Source organism: Etheostoma spectabile, chromosome 2, assembly GCF_008692095.1.
Source record: "Etheostoma spectabile isolate EspeVRDwgs_2016 chromosome 2, UIUC_Espe_1.0, whole genome shotgun sequence".
NCBI classification, from domain to species: domain Eukaryota; kingdom Metazoa; phylum Chordata; class Actinopteri; order Perciformes; family Percidae; genus Etheostoma; species Etheostoma spectabile.
Window position 1 is genome coordinate 26,119,482 of NC_045734.1, and position 13,478 is coordinate 26,132,959.

General features: G+C 41.2%; 1 protein-coding gene across 1 annotated transcript in view; it reads left to right on the top strand.

The window, feature by feature from the left end:
- The first annotated feature begins 2,611 nt into the window (after positions 1–2,611).
- LOC116704851 (vasorin) overlaps positions 2,612–13,478 on the top strand; it is a 32,195-nt gene continuing 21,328 nt past the window's right edge. Inside the window, exon 1 of the mRNA XM_032540517.1 lies at positions 2,612–2,879. The gene's annotated coding sequence lies outside the window, so the exon portion shown is untranslated. The remainder of the gene's footprint in view (positions 2,880–13,478) is intronic.

The following is a 13,478-nucleotide window of genomic DNA, read 5'->3' on the forward strand; positions in this document are numbered from 1 at the left end:
ACACACACACACACACAGATCCCACAGCCCATCTGGCCTCGTTCCGGAAGTTGAGGCCACTGATCCGCCCGTCCTCACCTAGAAAACAACCGTATGGGTTGATGCTATGCTAGCCACTTATAACATCTGACATTTTATTTTCTTGTTAGACCTCTCGTGGCTGTAGTAAATATCGCAACAGCAAACAAGGAAGTGACATGACAAAGTGAGGGTGCCGAATTCTGCATAAGAAGGTATGTTGGGGTCAAGGGTCAAACAAACTTTTGACTTAAGAGACTCTGGGTTTGTGTCCCGTGTGAAACTAAACTGTCATTTTGAAATTGACCTTTTATCGCACCTTAGTCTATGACGTAATGACATCAGTGACGTCACATTAGGTATTCTTATTCTTTATTTTATAAACAACACACATTAATTAACATTTCTGTAAATGTGCCAGTGTTAGGCAGACGGGTCATTTCAACTGTAGTCCTTTGGCCAGACAGTTTTAGACCAGAGCACCAGGAAACAGCAAGACATTAGTACAGGTTAAACTATACAGACAGAAGTCAGCAAGACACCATACGAACAGCTAGTAACACATACACTTTCTCAGTAAGCCATGCAGAGCTACAGGAAGCAGCAAGACATTAGCTCAGTTACACATCAACAGTATCCACATTCAGCATAGGAAGCCATGTAAGCATCAAAACACAGCCAAGCAACACAGACCCAAGCCCTCTACTTGCACCGCTCAGCCATGCAAAACAGTAACAAGCATTAATGAAAGCACATTAAGTATTGAGCACTTTGCAACATAAGCGTCTTTCATTAAAATTCAACTTTAATAATTTTCATTAATGTGTTTGGAATGTATGTTGGACCAATCAGATTGGTGCTTACGCTTATTTAAAAAAATGTGCAATTGCGCTATATCTTTAAGCACGTCCTGGTTAAAACACACAGTAAATCAAATTCTCAAACTGTTGCTAACCCAGACTCAAACTGCTGCACGATTAAATGTAGCCATTGTACTAATGTGAAAACGTCGTTGTAACAAACTTGATTCCTCGTGCTGCAATCCAGATAAAACATAAAGAAAAATAACCGGTTTAAATAACTGGTTTATTTCATGAGACTGGGTTAATGTCCAGTTTAATGTTTGTTAAGTTCTAATAGAAAAAGTATTTGAAACCTTTTTTCTACACAAATAGCCACACCACCTTAGGCTTGTGTGTGGGTCATGTAGAGGGATTTGGCCAGTTCAAGCATGTTCCTGTCAGACTGACCGTCTCATTTTAGACTCTCAGATGGGTTTGTGTGTGTGTGTGTGTGTGTGTGTGTACACACAAAATATATATAGAGTGTGTTGGTAAATATGTCTGTGTATGTGTGTGATAGACACCTGTGGTCTTCACTGTCAGTCCCGTTAAACCCAGTATAACAAGCTGAGGGCTGGTGACAACGAGTCTCAGCTTTCAGTGTGTTCCTGAACATGCAGAACAACCCCGCAGTAGAATTTAGTGTCTTCATCCACAGCTCATTAACAGCTAAGGTGATGGTAGGAAGTATTTGGTTAGCGGTGCACCTACAGTAACTTTCCGAAGACTGTGTATAAATACACAAGCTTAAAATGGAAATGCACACTTGGAGACTGAACTGTAAATAAAAAGAAATGTATTGAGTGGACAAGCTTTCGCGACACAGTTGGCTAGGAGATTTTTCAGAAGAGCAAAGCCGGCAAACCTTAATTATAAATGTTGATTGTGTGGGGCTTGTAAGTTAAAAACTCCTACCCACAAATGTATTTTGGGGGATTTTTTAGAAACAAATAACAACAAATCAGTTTCAGTGCCAATTTAGTCAATATCCACAAAGTTCCACTTTAGGGATTGCTCTCGTTTCCGGATGTCCGTTTCCTTTCCCTTTCTTTGTGTTGTAATTCTAAACTCTGGTGGATGTATGAGGACTACGGTCAACTCCTCCTCAGATCTCTGCAGGGTAAATCCAGACAGCTAGCTAGACTCTCTGTCCAATCTGAGTTTTCTGTTGCATGACTGAAACAACCTTCCAATGTCTGTGTCTCTGTAAATATGCTTCTTTAGAGACTGTTTACTAAACACTCCACCATACTGTATGTGTGGTTATATAGGACAACATGAGTCAATGATGTGTGAACAGTTTGCTGAACTTCCCCCAAGTGCCCCCCCCCCCCGCAAAAATCAATCAATGCTGCTTTAAGGAGATCAGCTCCAGAACTTTGATAAACTGCTACAAAATGCAGGTGTGAACACTCCTCAAGTGTCCGTGAACACATCACGGAACCCCTGAAATTAATTTAAATCTTTAGAATGGTTCATACAAAACTGGTGTACAGACTGCCAGACAAATACATATATAACCAGATGCAAGATAGAAAATGAATAGATGGTCTTGTAAATTGCATTGGTGAAAAACTTTTTAGTGTCAAGATTTCACAATAAACCATCTTTCCTGCTGTGAATATTTTTTGCAGGTGCTGCTCGTAGTGCGCCTCGGGGACGCGCCCGACCGCGCGCCTCGGCTTCACACGGTCCCTCCCACTTCCCCAGCTTGTTTAAGTACTCGCCTCCTTCACTTCAATGAGCGCTTTTGTTGAAAAGTCCGTGCGCCCCTGAACGCTCGCGGACCTGGGTCTCTCCAACTCTCTGACAGACCGAGCGGAGCGTGCGAGTGCGCTGCAGTGATAGAACTATACCTTTTGGTTTTCGGGTGGACTCTAACTCCGCTTCCTTACAAGAAGAAGGGTTTGAAGACAGTTCGGCTGCTTTGCGCAGAGAGACACGCCGACTAAGTGGATACAAAGTTTGGGAAGAAGCCACTCGAGCGCATTCCCGCGGACTCTGGGTTACTTTACCAAGGTAAGCTTCAACCGTGACTTCTATGCAGTGAAATGCAGAAGTGCACGTTTGTGCAAAATGCGAATGACTAAATGAAAACAAGAACTCCACATGTTTCTCAGTTAAGATAGAAGAGCACCCCCCTCCTCGTGTATGGAATCTTTTAGATGCTGTGTGTATTATTGATTAATAGCACAGAGTTAACCAGTTATCCTGTAAACGGTGACGCTCTGAGAGGCTCTGATAATCGATCCAGAATCAGCTTCTTTACTCAAGCCGGCTTCACATGTGGAAGCTTCCCTTGTGGCCGGCAGGATTTGTCAGCGTATCCTCGCATTCCTCTCCCCGGCGCGCGGCTCACTATCTCGGGTCAGGATCTGGCGGCCAGACGCGCTCAGAGGGAGGCACGGACAGGAGACACTGAGAGGAGTGTTTCCTGCAGAGATATGTGGAACCAGGATTAGCTCTTATCGTTGTCATTGCTTCAGACCGTGTTTCGGCTTAATGTTTCGGATTAGTGGAGCTTTATCTTCCCCTCCACGGTTCCTCTCAAATCTAGCCCGTTTGTTTTCACTTCGGATGAGGAGACTTTAATCTGTAAGATTGGCTGCTGATCCCCAGGGACACATAGAGACATTCCCATTGGGACATATAGGTTGACCGTGGGTTTAAAACGGTTTTACTCTATAATTTGTGCATGTAATGTCCCCTCTGCATGTGCCGTTCCGTATGCATTTAGTGTTTGCACACATAGTCAGGTGTGTTTATGTATTCATGCACTGCTATTCTATTTTATTCTATGACATGAAACTCAAACAACTGTGATAATTGATTCATTGCCACAGTACATTTTCTGGCAGAAATGTCAAACCTTTTCTGGTTCAAGCTTCTTAAATGTGATGATGTGTTTGTAAATGGAGTATCTTTGTCAACTTTGGATTTTCTACTGTTTTCTGTCATTTTTATATGAATCGAATGAGAAAATGAATCTTAAATTAAAATACGTTAGTTGCAGCCCCATTATTCTGTTCTATTTTATTACTGACAGCCTATATGCATATTTCTCTATTGCAGCAGAATCTCACTGTAAATTGGCTGAAATTAAATGACCAGTCGATGGAATGATTACATTTTGATCCCTGGTGAACTACTTTAGATTTTAATCAAGAATAAAATGCCAAAGATTTGCCACTTCCAGCATATCAACTGTGAGGAATTGTTGCTCTCCTTTGTTTTATATCACTGCGAGTTTAATAATTCAAGGTTTTTGGATTGTTAGTCAGACCAAACAAGGTTAATAGTACGTCATTTTGGGAAGTTGATACGGGCAGTATCACATATTATCCAAAATAAATTACAGCTCCAGTTGTGATATTTGCCTGTGCCCTTGCACTCCTTGTTCTTGTCTTAAAAGACGAAAACAACTTAAGTGATCTTTGTTCATGTCTGAACTGCCATATAAACCTGAACGTTGTGGTATGCATTGGTAATACATGAGCAATATGTCAATGAGAGTTTGCAATGCATAGAGAATCCAAAAAATCTAGTCAGCGCTATGGCGACCATGTGCTGCTGTCTTTACCTTATACATTGCAACTTGCTGAATTTGGGTACAATAAGGGCTTTCCAAATCAATATTGAACTGTGAGCAGGGAGGGAAAAAAAGCCAGCCTGGACTATGAGCATGGGAAAAGCAAAGAAAGGTAGAGACTGGAGTACGTACGGGAGAGAGGGATAGCAAAGCAAACATTCCTGACTCGGCGTCTGAGCAATTTAATTAAGGTTTTTGTGAGATGCTACAGCGAGCACCTCAAGGTGAAGGCTTAACCCCACTTCCCTCCCGTTTCCATCTTGGACTAATCTCGAGGGTCAGCTAATAAGTGTTTGGGTCATGCCACCATGACAACTAAATAGGAGTGAACCCAAAGGAAAGCTCCACAATCAGGGAGTTAATAACCCCATGAAGGAAGTTAAGAGGTATAAGGTGTGTGTGTGTGTGTATGTGTGTGTGTGTGTGTGTGTGTGTGTGTGTGATTTTTGGTTGTTATCAGCCAAACCACCTTAAAGCCCCTCCTCTTAGTGGGGTTTAAGTGTGCCCTGTGGTGCTGTGAACACACACACACACACACACACACACACACACACACACACACACACACACACACACACACACACACACACACACACACACACACACAGGTCAGATTTCGGTCACTATACCACTGGTTGGGTAGATTTTTTAATTTTTTTATAGGGAAATAAAACACAACTGTTCTTATTATGACACTTCAAATTGAAGTTTTGCTTCTATGTTGCAGTTTTTAAAGTATTTCTTGGCTTTCAGGGACAAACAAACCATTTTAGCTATTTTTTTTTGCTGTCCTGTTTGTGCAGGAGGTTTCTAGCCTGCACCCTTCTGCTCTCATGTTCTGGTTTGGTTCCGTCTTGGGTTTTCTGCTTTTAGCCTAATTCTGCGGATTTCTCTTTATGTGGAACAGAGTGTCCCACGCTCTCACTTAAATCATTGATATTTTATATATATATGATTATATTCAATGACACTATGGTATGGTTAAGGCTAGGGATGGTTCATGGATCAGTGGGGTTAGGCAAGGATTGCACTTTTAACTTTGGTTATGCTTCAGGATGCTGAGCATGACACGGAAAGGACTCAGCCAGACATTTCTCCATTCTCGGCTGAGATGGACGGCATAGTGTCTTCTCTAACTCCAACTGATATACAACATTATTAATGAATGTACATCAGGTAGAGTTACAGCCTCTACACTGAAAGCAATTTGAGAATAACAAGTTGCAGAAGGGTGTTTTAATAACAACAAGAAGTTAAGGGTAAAACAGAACTTGCTGAATGACCAAACTTAACTGTTATGGCTGCTGTCACAACTGTCGCTTCATTGTGACGGGTAGGCCTGCCCAGCCCAGTCACCTTTTGTTGGCTAAACTTAACTGTAAAGGCCGCTATAGACCTGTCGGCAACCGCTGTAATTTTGCAAAAATATCATGCGTGCAAAAGTTTTTGTATGATATCATGAGAATCCATTCGTGAGAATGCGTTGTTTAAAGCCACGGTGTAGAAATTGAAAATGTCTTACTTGGGAGCCGCCAAGTGGTATTGTCAAGAATGACACTGTAGTAAACCGCATAGCTTGCCACTGAACAGGTCTGAGGCCGCACAGACTGCACCAGCTGTCACTGAGATTGTTTAATTTCTCTATTAACACTAAGTTATTGAAAGGCTATAACCAAATAAGACATAGTACACATATAAACTTTCAACAAAAAGGAATTTCCCCCGTCGCTTTGTTTTCTTTTTTTCAATCAATATGGCATTTTTCACCCCCAGTTAGGCTCAGTTGAAAACGTTGGCTTCTATTGCTGGTGTTCTGTTGAATGTTTTTAAGCACACATCATAAAAACAGGTGGAAAAAATCTTGAATTCTCCCTCCTCTGCCGTCGTGCAGATGTATAGGCGGGGTGGGCCGAGTCGCTTGTCGGCTCATTTGGGAACGTTTGAGGAAGCAGGGACCACGAAGACGGAGCGGACGTCCAGCATCAAGCCTCTGACTGCTGATAAATCACTCTGCTCAGTTCAGTCATTATGCTGCTCGGGGCTAATTTCCCCCTCATGAACATGCTGGAACTCTGCAGCCATGCTGAAACCATTTACAGTAACAAGCTATTTTGATAATGTATGCTGACGATAGGTTGTTTCCCCGGTTGCTCTATTTTTGCTCAAGCATCTGGCAAATGCATTTTTTCAAAGTATTGTGCACTCTATACCATCTAACCTTGGAAGTGTCTCGAGGTGCAACTAATATCATACTCTCATACTTGATTACTCTCTTGTTGATCACAGTATTAATAAAATGATGGCTGTTAGGAAATTGCTAAACTTGGTTTCTGTTTTCAGCGACATAAAAAGGCTCACGTTACGTCTTTACAAGGTTCCTTGACACCCGAGGAATTCTAGACTCAAACCTACAACAGGCTGAGACTTAACATGCTCACCAGAGGGGCACCTCTACTTTCCTAAAACTCTACCCCCGCCTCCACTCCTCCACCCCTAGGGAGGGTTTAGGGGTTGCTACTCCTTTTACTAACCCATGAAGCGTGTCTCTAAGTATCCCCCCCCCCCATCCTCATGGTGTGTTTTATAAACACGGCGGTTCAGTAGGAAGTTAAAGAGCGTGACACATACAAGCTTCTCGTAACATTCCTCTGTGGTACCAGGAGGCACCGGGACAGAAAGATGCAAACCTAACCCTCAGCTGAGATTCAACAATCAACCTTTTGATAACCTGGTATTATCAGTTTCTCCCTACTACTTAATTATTATATTATATTACTTTTTTTTTTTTTTATCGAGCTCTGTGTCATCTTTGTGTGGGTGGTGTGTTTAGATGAATGGTCTTTGGCTTCCCTCCCTGGCGCCAGTGCACGGAGGAGCGGAGCAACGGAGGGGTGCCGTGGTCCGACTTTTAACAGAATCCTCGGACAGACCCTGGCTCTTGGTGGGCGCCAATCTGACGCGACCGGTCGAGAGAGAGGGAGATCATTCTGCATGAAGAAGCTTTACGTTGAATCTTATCAGACCTCATTTTTCTTAATGTCGTTAGTTAGGAAACAATATCTCGCCTTTTCTGTGTCCAAGATCTTAAAATCCAACCCATTTTACCATTAAAAAATAGCAAATCATCCTGAGAATTCATAATTATTAACCAAGTATTAAACATGCTTTCCTTTTTTCTTTAAAAGCAGAGAATGCACGTACAGAACGTTTTTAATTCTGAGTCTTTTAGTTAACACATCCCTCCCCCTCCATAGTCCGAGAGCAGCCAAACCACAACCTGAGGGCGAGGGAAGGTGTGTGTGTGTGTGGTGGGGGGGTAGATTAGGGAAACCCCACCTTTTAGCTCCCTTTTTCTGAACCCCTCTCTCTTTTATCCTGAGGGCATGTATTCTGGCTGTACAAACACACTCTTTCATCCCCATTCAACAGCCATCATTCTCTCCCCCCTCACACACACACACACACACACAGGCTGGAGCTAGACCATGGCCTGGGGGCTGCAGGGCCTCACAAAGCACTTCAAAGAACCGAGGTCTGGATCTATGATGTCCTGAACAACTCGAAGGCACAACAGGTGAAGAGAGAAGCCGTTTGACAGAAGGTATCCGATAGGGATGGTTACTATGGACGCGTGCGCAAAAGTCAACGCTTGTGTGTAGATCGTCAAATGTGTCAGGATGTGTGAACCAGTGTTGAGCTGCATGTTGCCTCAGGTATTAAGATTAGAGGAATGTGTTTTGTGCTCGTGTCTGTCTGCATTCGGCTGCACATGAAGTATCATGCCCCCTTTAACCTTCCTTTTCAGTAAACCTTGCTTTTGTGTCTGTGTGCGTGTTCGTCATTTGAACTCTTGAAATATGTTTTTTGTAGTGGCGTTAATAGAGAGAAAGGCTTGAAAAAGGATTTTGTTATTTAGAGCTAATTTATATTCTGTACAATTATTTTAAAAGTGTTAAATTATTGCATTTCAACCTGCTTCACATAGGCGTCTAGCCATTAAGATTTTATGCACTCTTGAAACTCTTGTTTGCTGTTTTAGTTTCCTCAGTTTTATTGTATTGGATTCAGGGGATACATTAAAACTATATTATAGGTTGCAGAGTGTTCTATTCGTTGCTTTACGAGTGGTGTGTAATTGAACCCAACGAATTGTGCTACAGTACAATTAGGGTGAATACTGAATCACAGCCTTGAAGCGTTGCATCACACTTGCTCTTCAACTAATTCAACCAGGAAAATTGTGATTGACTTGACTTGTTTTGCCTTAAGTCAGACGCATAGTGTTTGTGCACAGGTGAACTGTAATTGCACTTTTGTGTTGGTAAGTAATACCCTCAAGTGTATTTGAAGCAACTAGTATAATTGCAGTTTGGGTGTGTGTATGCCCCGTCTTGCCATGCTCAGTTATGTTGTAATATGCAATACACATATTTTTTAACTGACAGTCCTTCATGTCTTGTCGCAACACTGATGCTGAAAAGATCCGAGACATGTACACTCACCAATCCACACACATCTAAAGATACACACACACATTCACACATGCATGCACACACGATCACAGAGGCCTCCTTGGAGGCCTCGCTGCAGCTGGCAGGGGATTAAGAGGTCAGAAGTCAAAGGGGGGACCAGTCAAGAGACGGCGACACAGAACTGACAAAGCAGAAGAAACTCAGGGAAAGAGAGAGAGAGGGTGTTGACTCGGAGTCAAAGTTACAATCAGAAGAAATTTGCCCTACTGAGCGAGTATGTTCTGTGGTTCACCGTGTCGGCTTGGCTCTAAATGTCCCAGATCCTGTCAGGCTTGTGCAGTGTTTCCCGCCGGAAAGGTTGTGTAGCCCGGTGGCAAGAGTCAGTTAATGCACAGTTCAATAGTTTATGGATAACAGAATTGTTGACAGAATCGTGAAATTTAAAAAGGCTATAAGACCGATTCCATAGGGCCCCACATTAAGTCAGCGCTAAATGGAAATAAAAAATAAATAAAAAATAACCTCAAATCTTGAGGGGAAAATTAAAAATAAGATCAAAGGGACAGGCTAAATGAACCATATAATACAAAGTACCCAAATAGAACTATTATGGAAGTGAGAACATTTCTGTAAATTAATCAGCTTTGTCTGGTGCTTCAGTGAAAAAAGGCAACGGCAGGGCAAAGCTATGTATTAAATTGTTTGTGGGTGACATTGCAATGTTGGGTTAGTTGTAAAACAGCTACTAAAATATTAAAATATGCAGAAAGCTGAGGATAATTAGACCAAGCCAAGAAGGTCCACACAAAACTTCAAACGGTTGTGAATGTTCAGTATGAACACTTTAAAGTTGTTTTGAGTTGCAGAAGCACAGAGTCACATATGGTATGTTTGCAGGGTGAAGAACCCTCTTTAGCAGAATCTGAGCTTTTTAGGTACAAGACAATACAACGCCTTAAGTGTGGTCATGTTATTAGCATTAGGGTAAAAGTGTAAGCAACAGAGAAACTAATCAGGTTTATCTGGTGAAAAAAAAAAAACTGCTTTCAAACCAACCCTCTATTTGACTTCTTGATGTCTCAAGACATCAGTCTAAATTGCTTTGCACTTGACTCGGCACTTTACACATCCTCTACCCACTGAACCCAGCCTAGAAAACTTTGGCTGTGGGCGAGCCTGTGGTATTTTTAATTTGGACATCTTGTTGACAGGTGAGAACCCAAAGCCACTTCAAAAAGGGGGCAAGCGAATCAAAAGTTATGCTGCAGCAGCTTTTAATGCCTACTGGCGGGAAGAAGGGGCAATAATGGAAGTGTGTGTTGCGTGTGCAAGAGTTTAAGTAGAAGTGAAAATATATATATATATATATATATATATATATATATATATAAACGACATGCACAAAAGTTATGAATATAGCAAGAGCCCAGACAGTATAAAGGGTGACATTTTGGACAAAGTTGTGCCCTCAAACTGAAATTATAGCCCACATAGTTGTTGCTTGTTAGTTAGTTCAGTTAGCAAGGAGTTAGCAACAAGTTAGTATCTGCTTTTCATGTTCGGATACCCTCAAATTAGTCAGTATATTCTGTGAGATTAATAGCGTTAAGTTATCACACTCATTCCACAACACACAATGGCGTTTTAATGCTACATCGGACGCTACATTTGTTGCTAGATGTTTAGCGCTCTCTGTTTACCTTCTGCCAACAAGCAGCTAGCCACACACATGGTGCTGTGTAAATGCAGGGAAAAATAAAGAGTAAAACCTATCAGCTCATGGACAATGTAAATTGGATTACTGGGTTGAATAAGGACTAAAGTTTTCTTATTGTGATTTGGGGTTGCGAAACGTATGACATGGTATTGGCTGCCAAATACAATGTTGGGTTGCCATTGAAGTACATATCCTAAAACATATTTGTATAGAATAATTGTTTGTGTGCACCAATTATTAATTTAGGAGAACAGTTCAAGCAATTAGAGGGTAAAATAATTAATTATGTCAGCGTCCACTACCAAAAAGTTGGGCTCTGATACAGTACCTGCTGGACTCTATATTAAAGGTTTTATAGAGGAGACACTGTTTATTTCTTTGTGTCTGCGATGTGTAGTGAGCTAGTGCATTAGTGCTAAACCAAGACACTCCATAAACACAGACAGACCAACACAAGTCCAAGACAAGCAGTGAGCAGGTCAGTCAGCTGCAGAAACGCCGCTTTGCACCGCTGACGAGGCCAAAACACACCAGACTGTTACCCTCATTGGAACAGATGGGACACATTAAACAAACCGTGGTAGCAAAGATTGATGGAGCAATTTCACAGCCTCATAGCAGAAAATGAACTTAATATATCTGTGTTGGGTTTAATTGGGTTGTTGGTCACTTCAGAGACTCCTGGCCTTCGCTTAACTCCCTCGTCATTACAATTTGACTGCTGCCATTATTCCAGGGATGGAAAGCTTCGTGTTCACGTTTGTGGGGGTTTAAGAGGTGTTCCTCAAAGTTTTTTGCAATTTGTATAGTTAGGCAATTGCTAAAAGATTATTACCAAATGCATCATTATTTTTTTAACTTTTTTAATAGGGTTTCCCTCATATTATTGCCTCTGCTTCATTAGAGGGAGTCACAAGTTTAGTCTGCAAGCTGAGGGCGACAACACATCAGGACAGCTGAGAAAGCAAAGAACAGTTGGCATAAGAGTAAAGACTCAGTAATGTCCCAAAAGTTGAAACAAACAAACTGTATTTTCATAATTGGCAGCTTGAAGAACAGCTGAGCCTATACGTTAACCGGTTCATTGTTTTAACATCGTTGTGGCTCACTACGCTCTTGCACAATGTGTTTTTAGTAAATGTATGCTCTTACCAAACTCAAAGAGCCAACACCACTAGTTCAGATGATTTGGAAACCACAAGAACTCAGATCATAAGAACTCGAGGAGGCCTGCTGTGAAATCAACTTTTAATGCGCTAAACTGGTGATGTAGTCCTGATCTGAAAATGTTAATAGATGCACAATTACTTTGCTGTAAAATAAAATTAAAGTGATGGCATGAACTGAGTTTACTAAAACATGTTATGAAAAATGAGCTAATTCTTTTTTTAAAGGGTGATTTGAGTTTTTTTTTTGTGGAGTGGCCGTGGTCAAGCTGTGACTCATCATTTCTGTTTATGCATACCTGTGTGTTTATTCAATGTGTGTTTATTCAAAAATCGGTTCAGATGCATCTGATTTCCATCACTAGATTTACACTTTTGATTAACATAGCCAAACTGCACACTCTCAGATATGTACCCCATGTTTGGTTTACCAGTTTTTTTTAGTTAAAGCTCACATATCTTCCCATGGAATTGAACAGGCCAGATATTATCTTTAACATTTTTGGAATAGAAGCATGGCATTTCTTTCACCGGCCCATTTCAGCTCCTTTTGAAACCAATTAAAGTAAAAAAAAAAAAGAAAGAAAAAGAAATTGTGTGAATTGAATTGAAAACTTTGAGGATTAAAAAAATATTTGGGAACATTCTGGTGGTTATTCCAAGTACTCTGTCTATTTCAATGTATTCTAATGAAATTATATAACCGATGCTAATAAGGGTCACTTCTGTGGGAGTGTGTGTTTGTATTGTGCATACTCCATCTATCAACCCCCCCCCCCCCAATTTCCCCTCTACACCATCGCTACCACCTCGGGGTGTTTCTTTTCTCCCCCCCCCCCCAAGTCGTGTGTCAGCACCCGTTCTGCAGCGGAGCGTGTGGTTTGCCATTCCTTCACATTTCTCTTCCTCAGAGTCCAGTTACGCTACGCAGAGTGTAGCGACGCCTGCAGGATACTCACACATATTCAAAATGACACGTTTGCAATGAACAAGAAGCCGTTTTTAATAGCTAGAAGCTACCGGTCAACAGAGTTTAGGGAAGAGTTATGGTTTTTCTTTTGTGGGTCATTTGACTTGTGTGGGCACTTAAACCAACAGACTGTCTTTTTTGTTCTGGCATCTTTTATCCACTCCCCGATGCCCTTCTTAGAGCATTATCTGGAGCTACACCTTTTTATTACAGTTTTGATTGTTGATTTGGGATTTAGTAGAATTATTAAGCTATCCACTTTGTTAGCTGTCTGTGTAACTGTTGGGATTGCATCTTGTTTACTTTTACTCTTGTGGAAATTTTGTGTATGTTTCCTAGATTATGTGCTGTGCTTCCTATAAAAAAAATAATCTTGATCTTTCACTGAAGATACTTTTGTTTCTTACTGACATGTAGCAAAAAATAACTTGTGAATCCAGTTCCCAGTTTTCTTGTCTAACTCTTGTTCATGGAATCACGTGGTTTCCTGAGTTTTAATCATTTTACTTTGTTGTCCAATTCTGTTCTCATATGTTTCACAATTCGCTCCCAGTAAAAACCTTGAAGGCAATCTCCTATCTCCAACCTTTTAATTTGAATTTTTTTTTTAGCAAGTCATCTGCATAGCTATGCACCTACACTACCGGTCAAAAGTTTGGGGTCACTTACAAATTTCCCTACCACTCCATTATAGACAGAATACC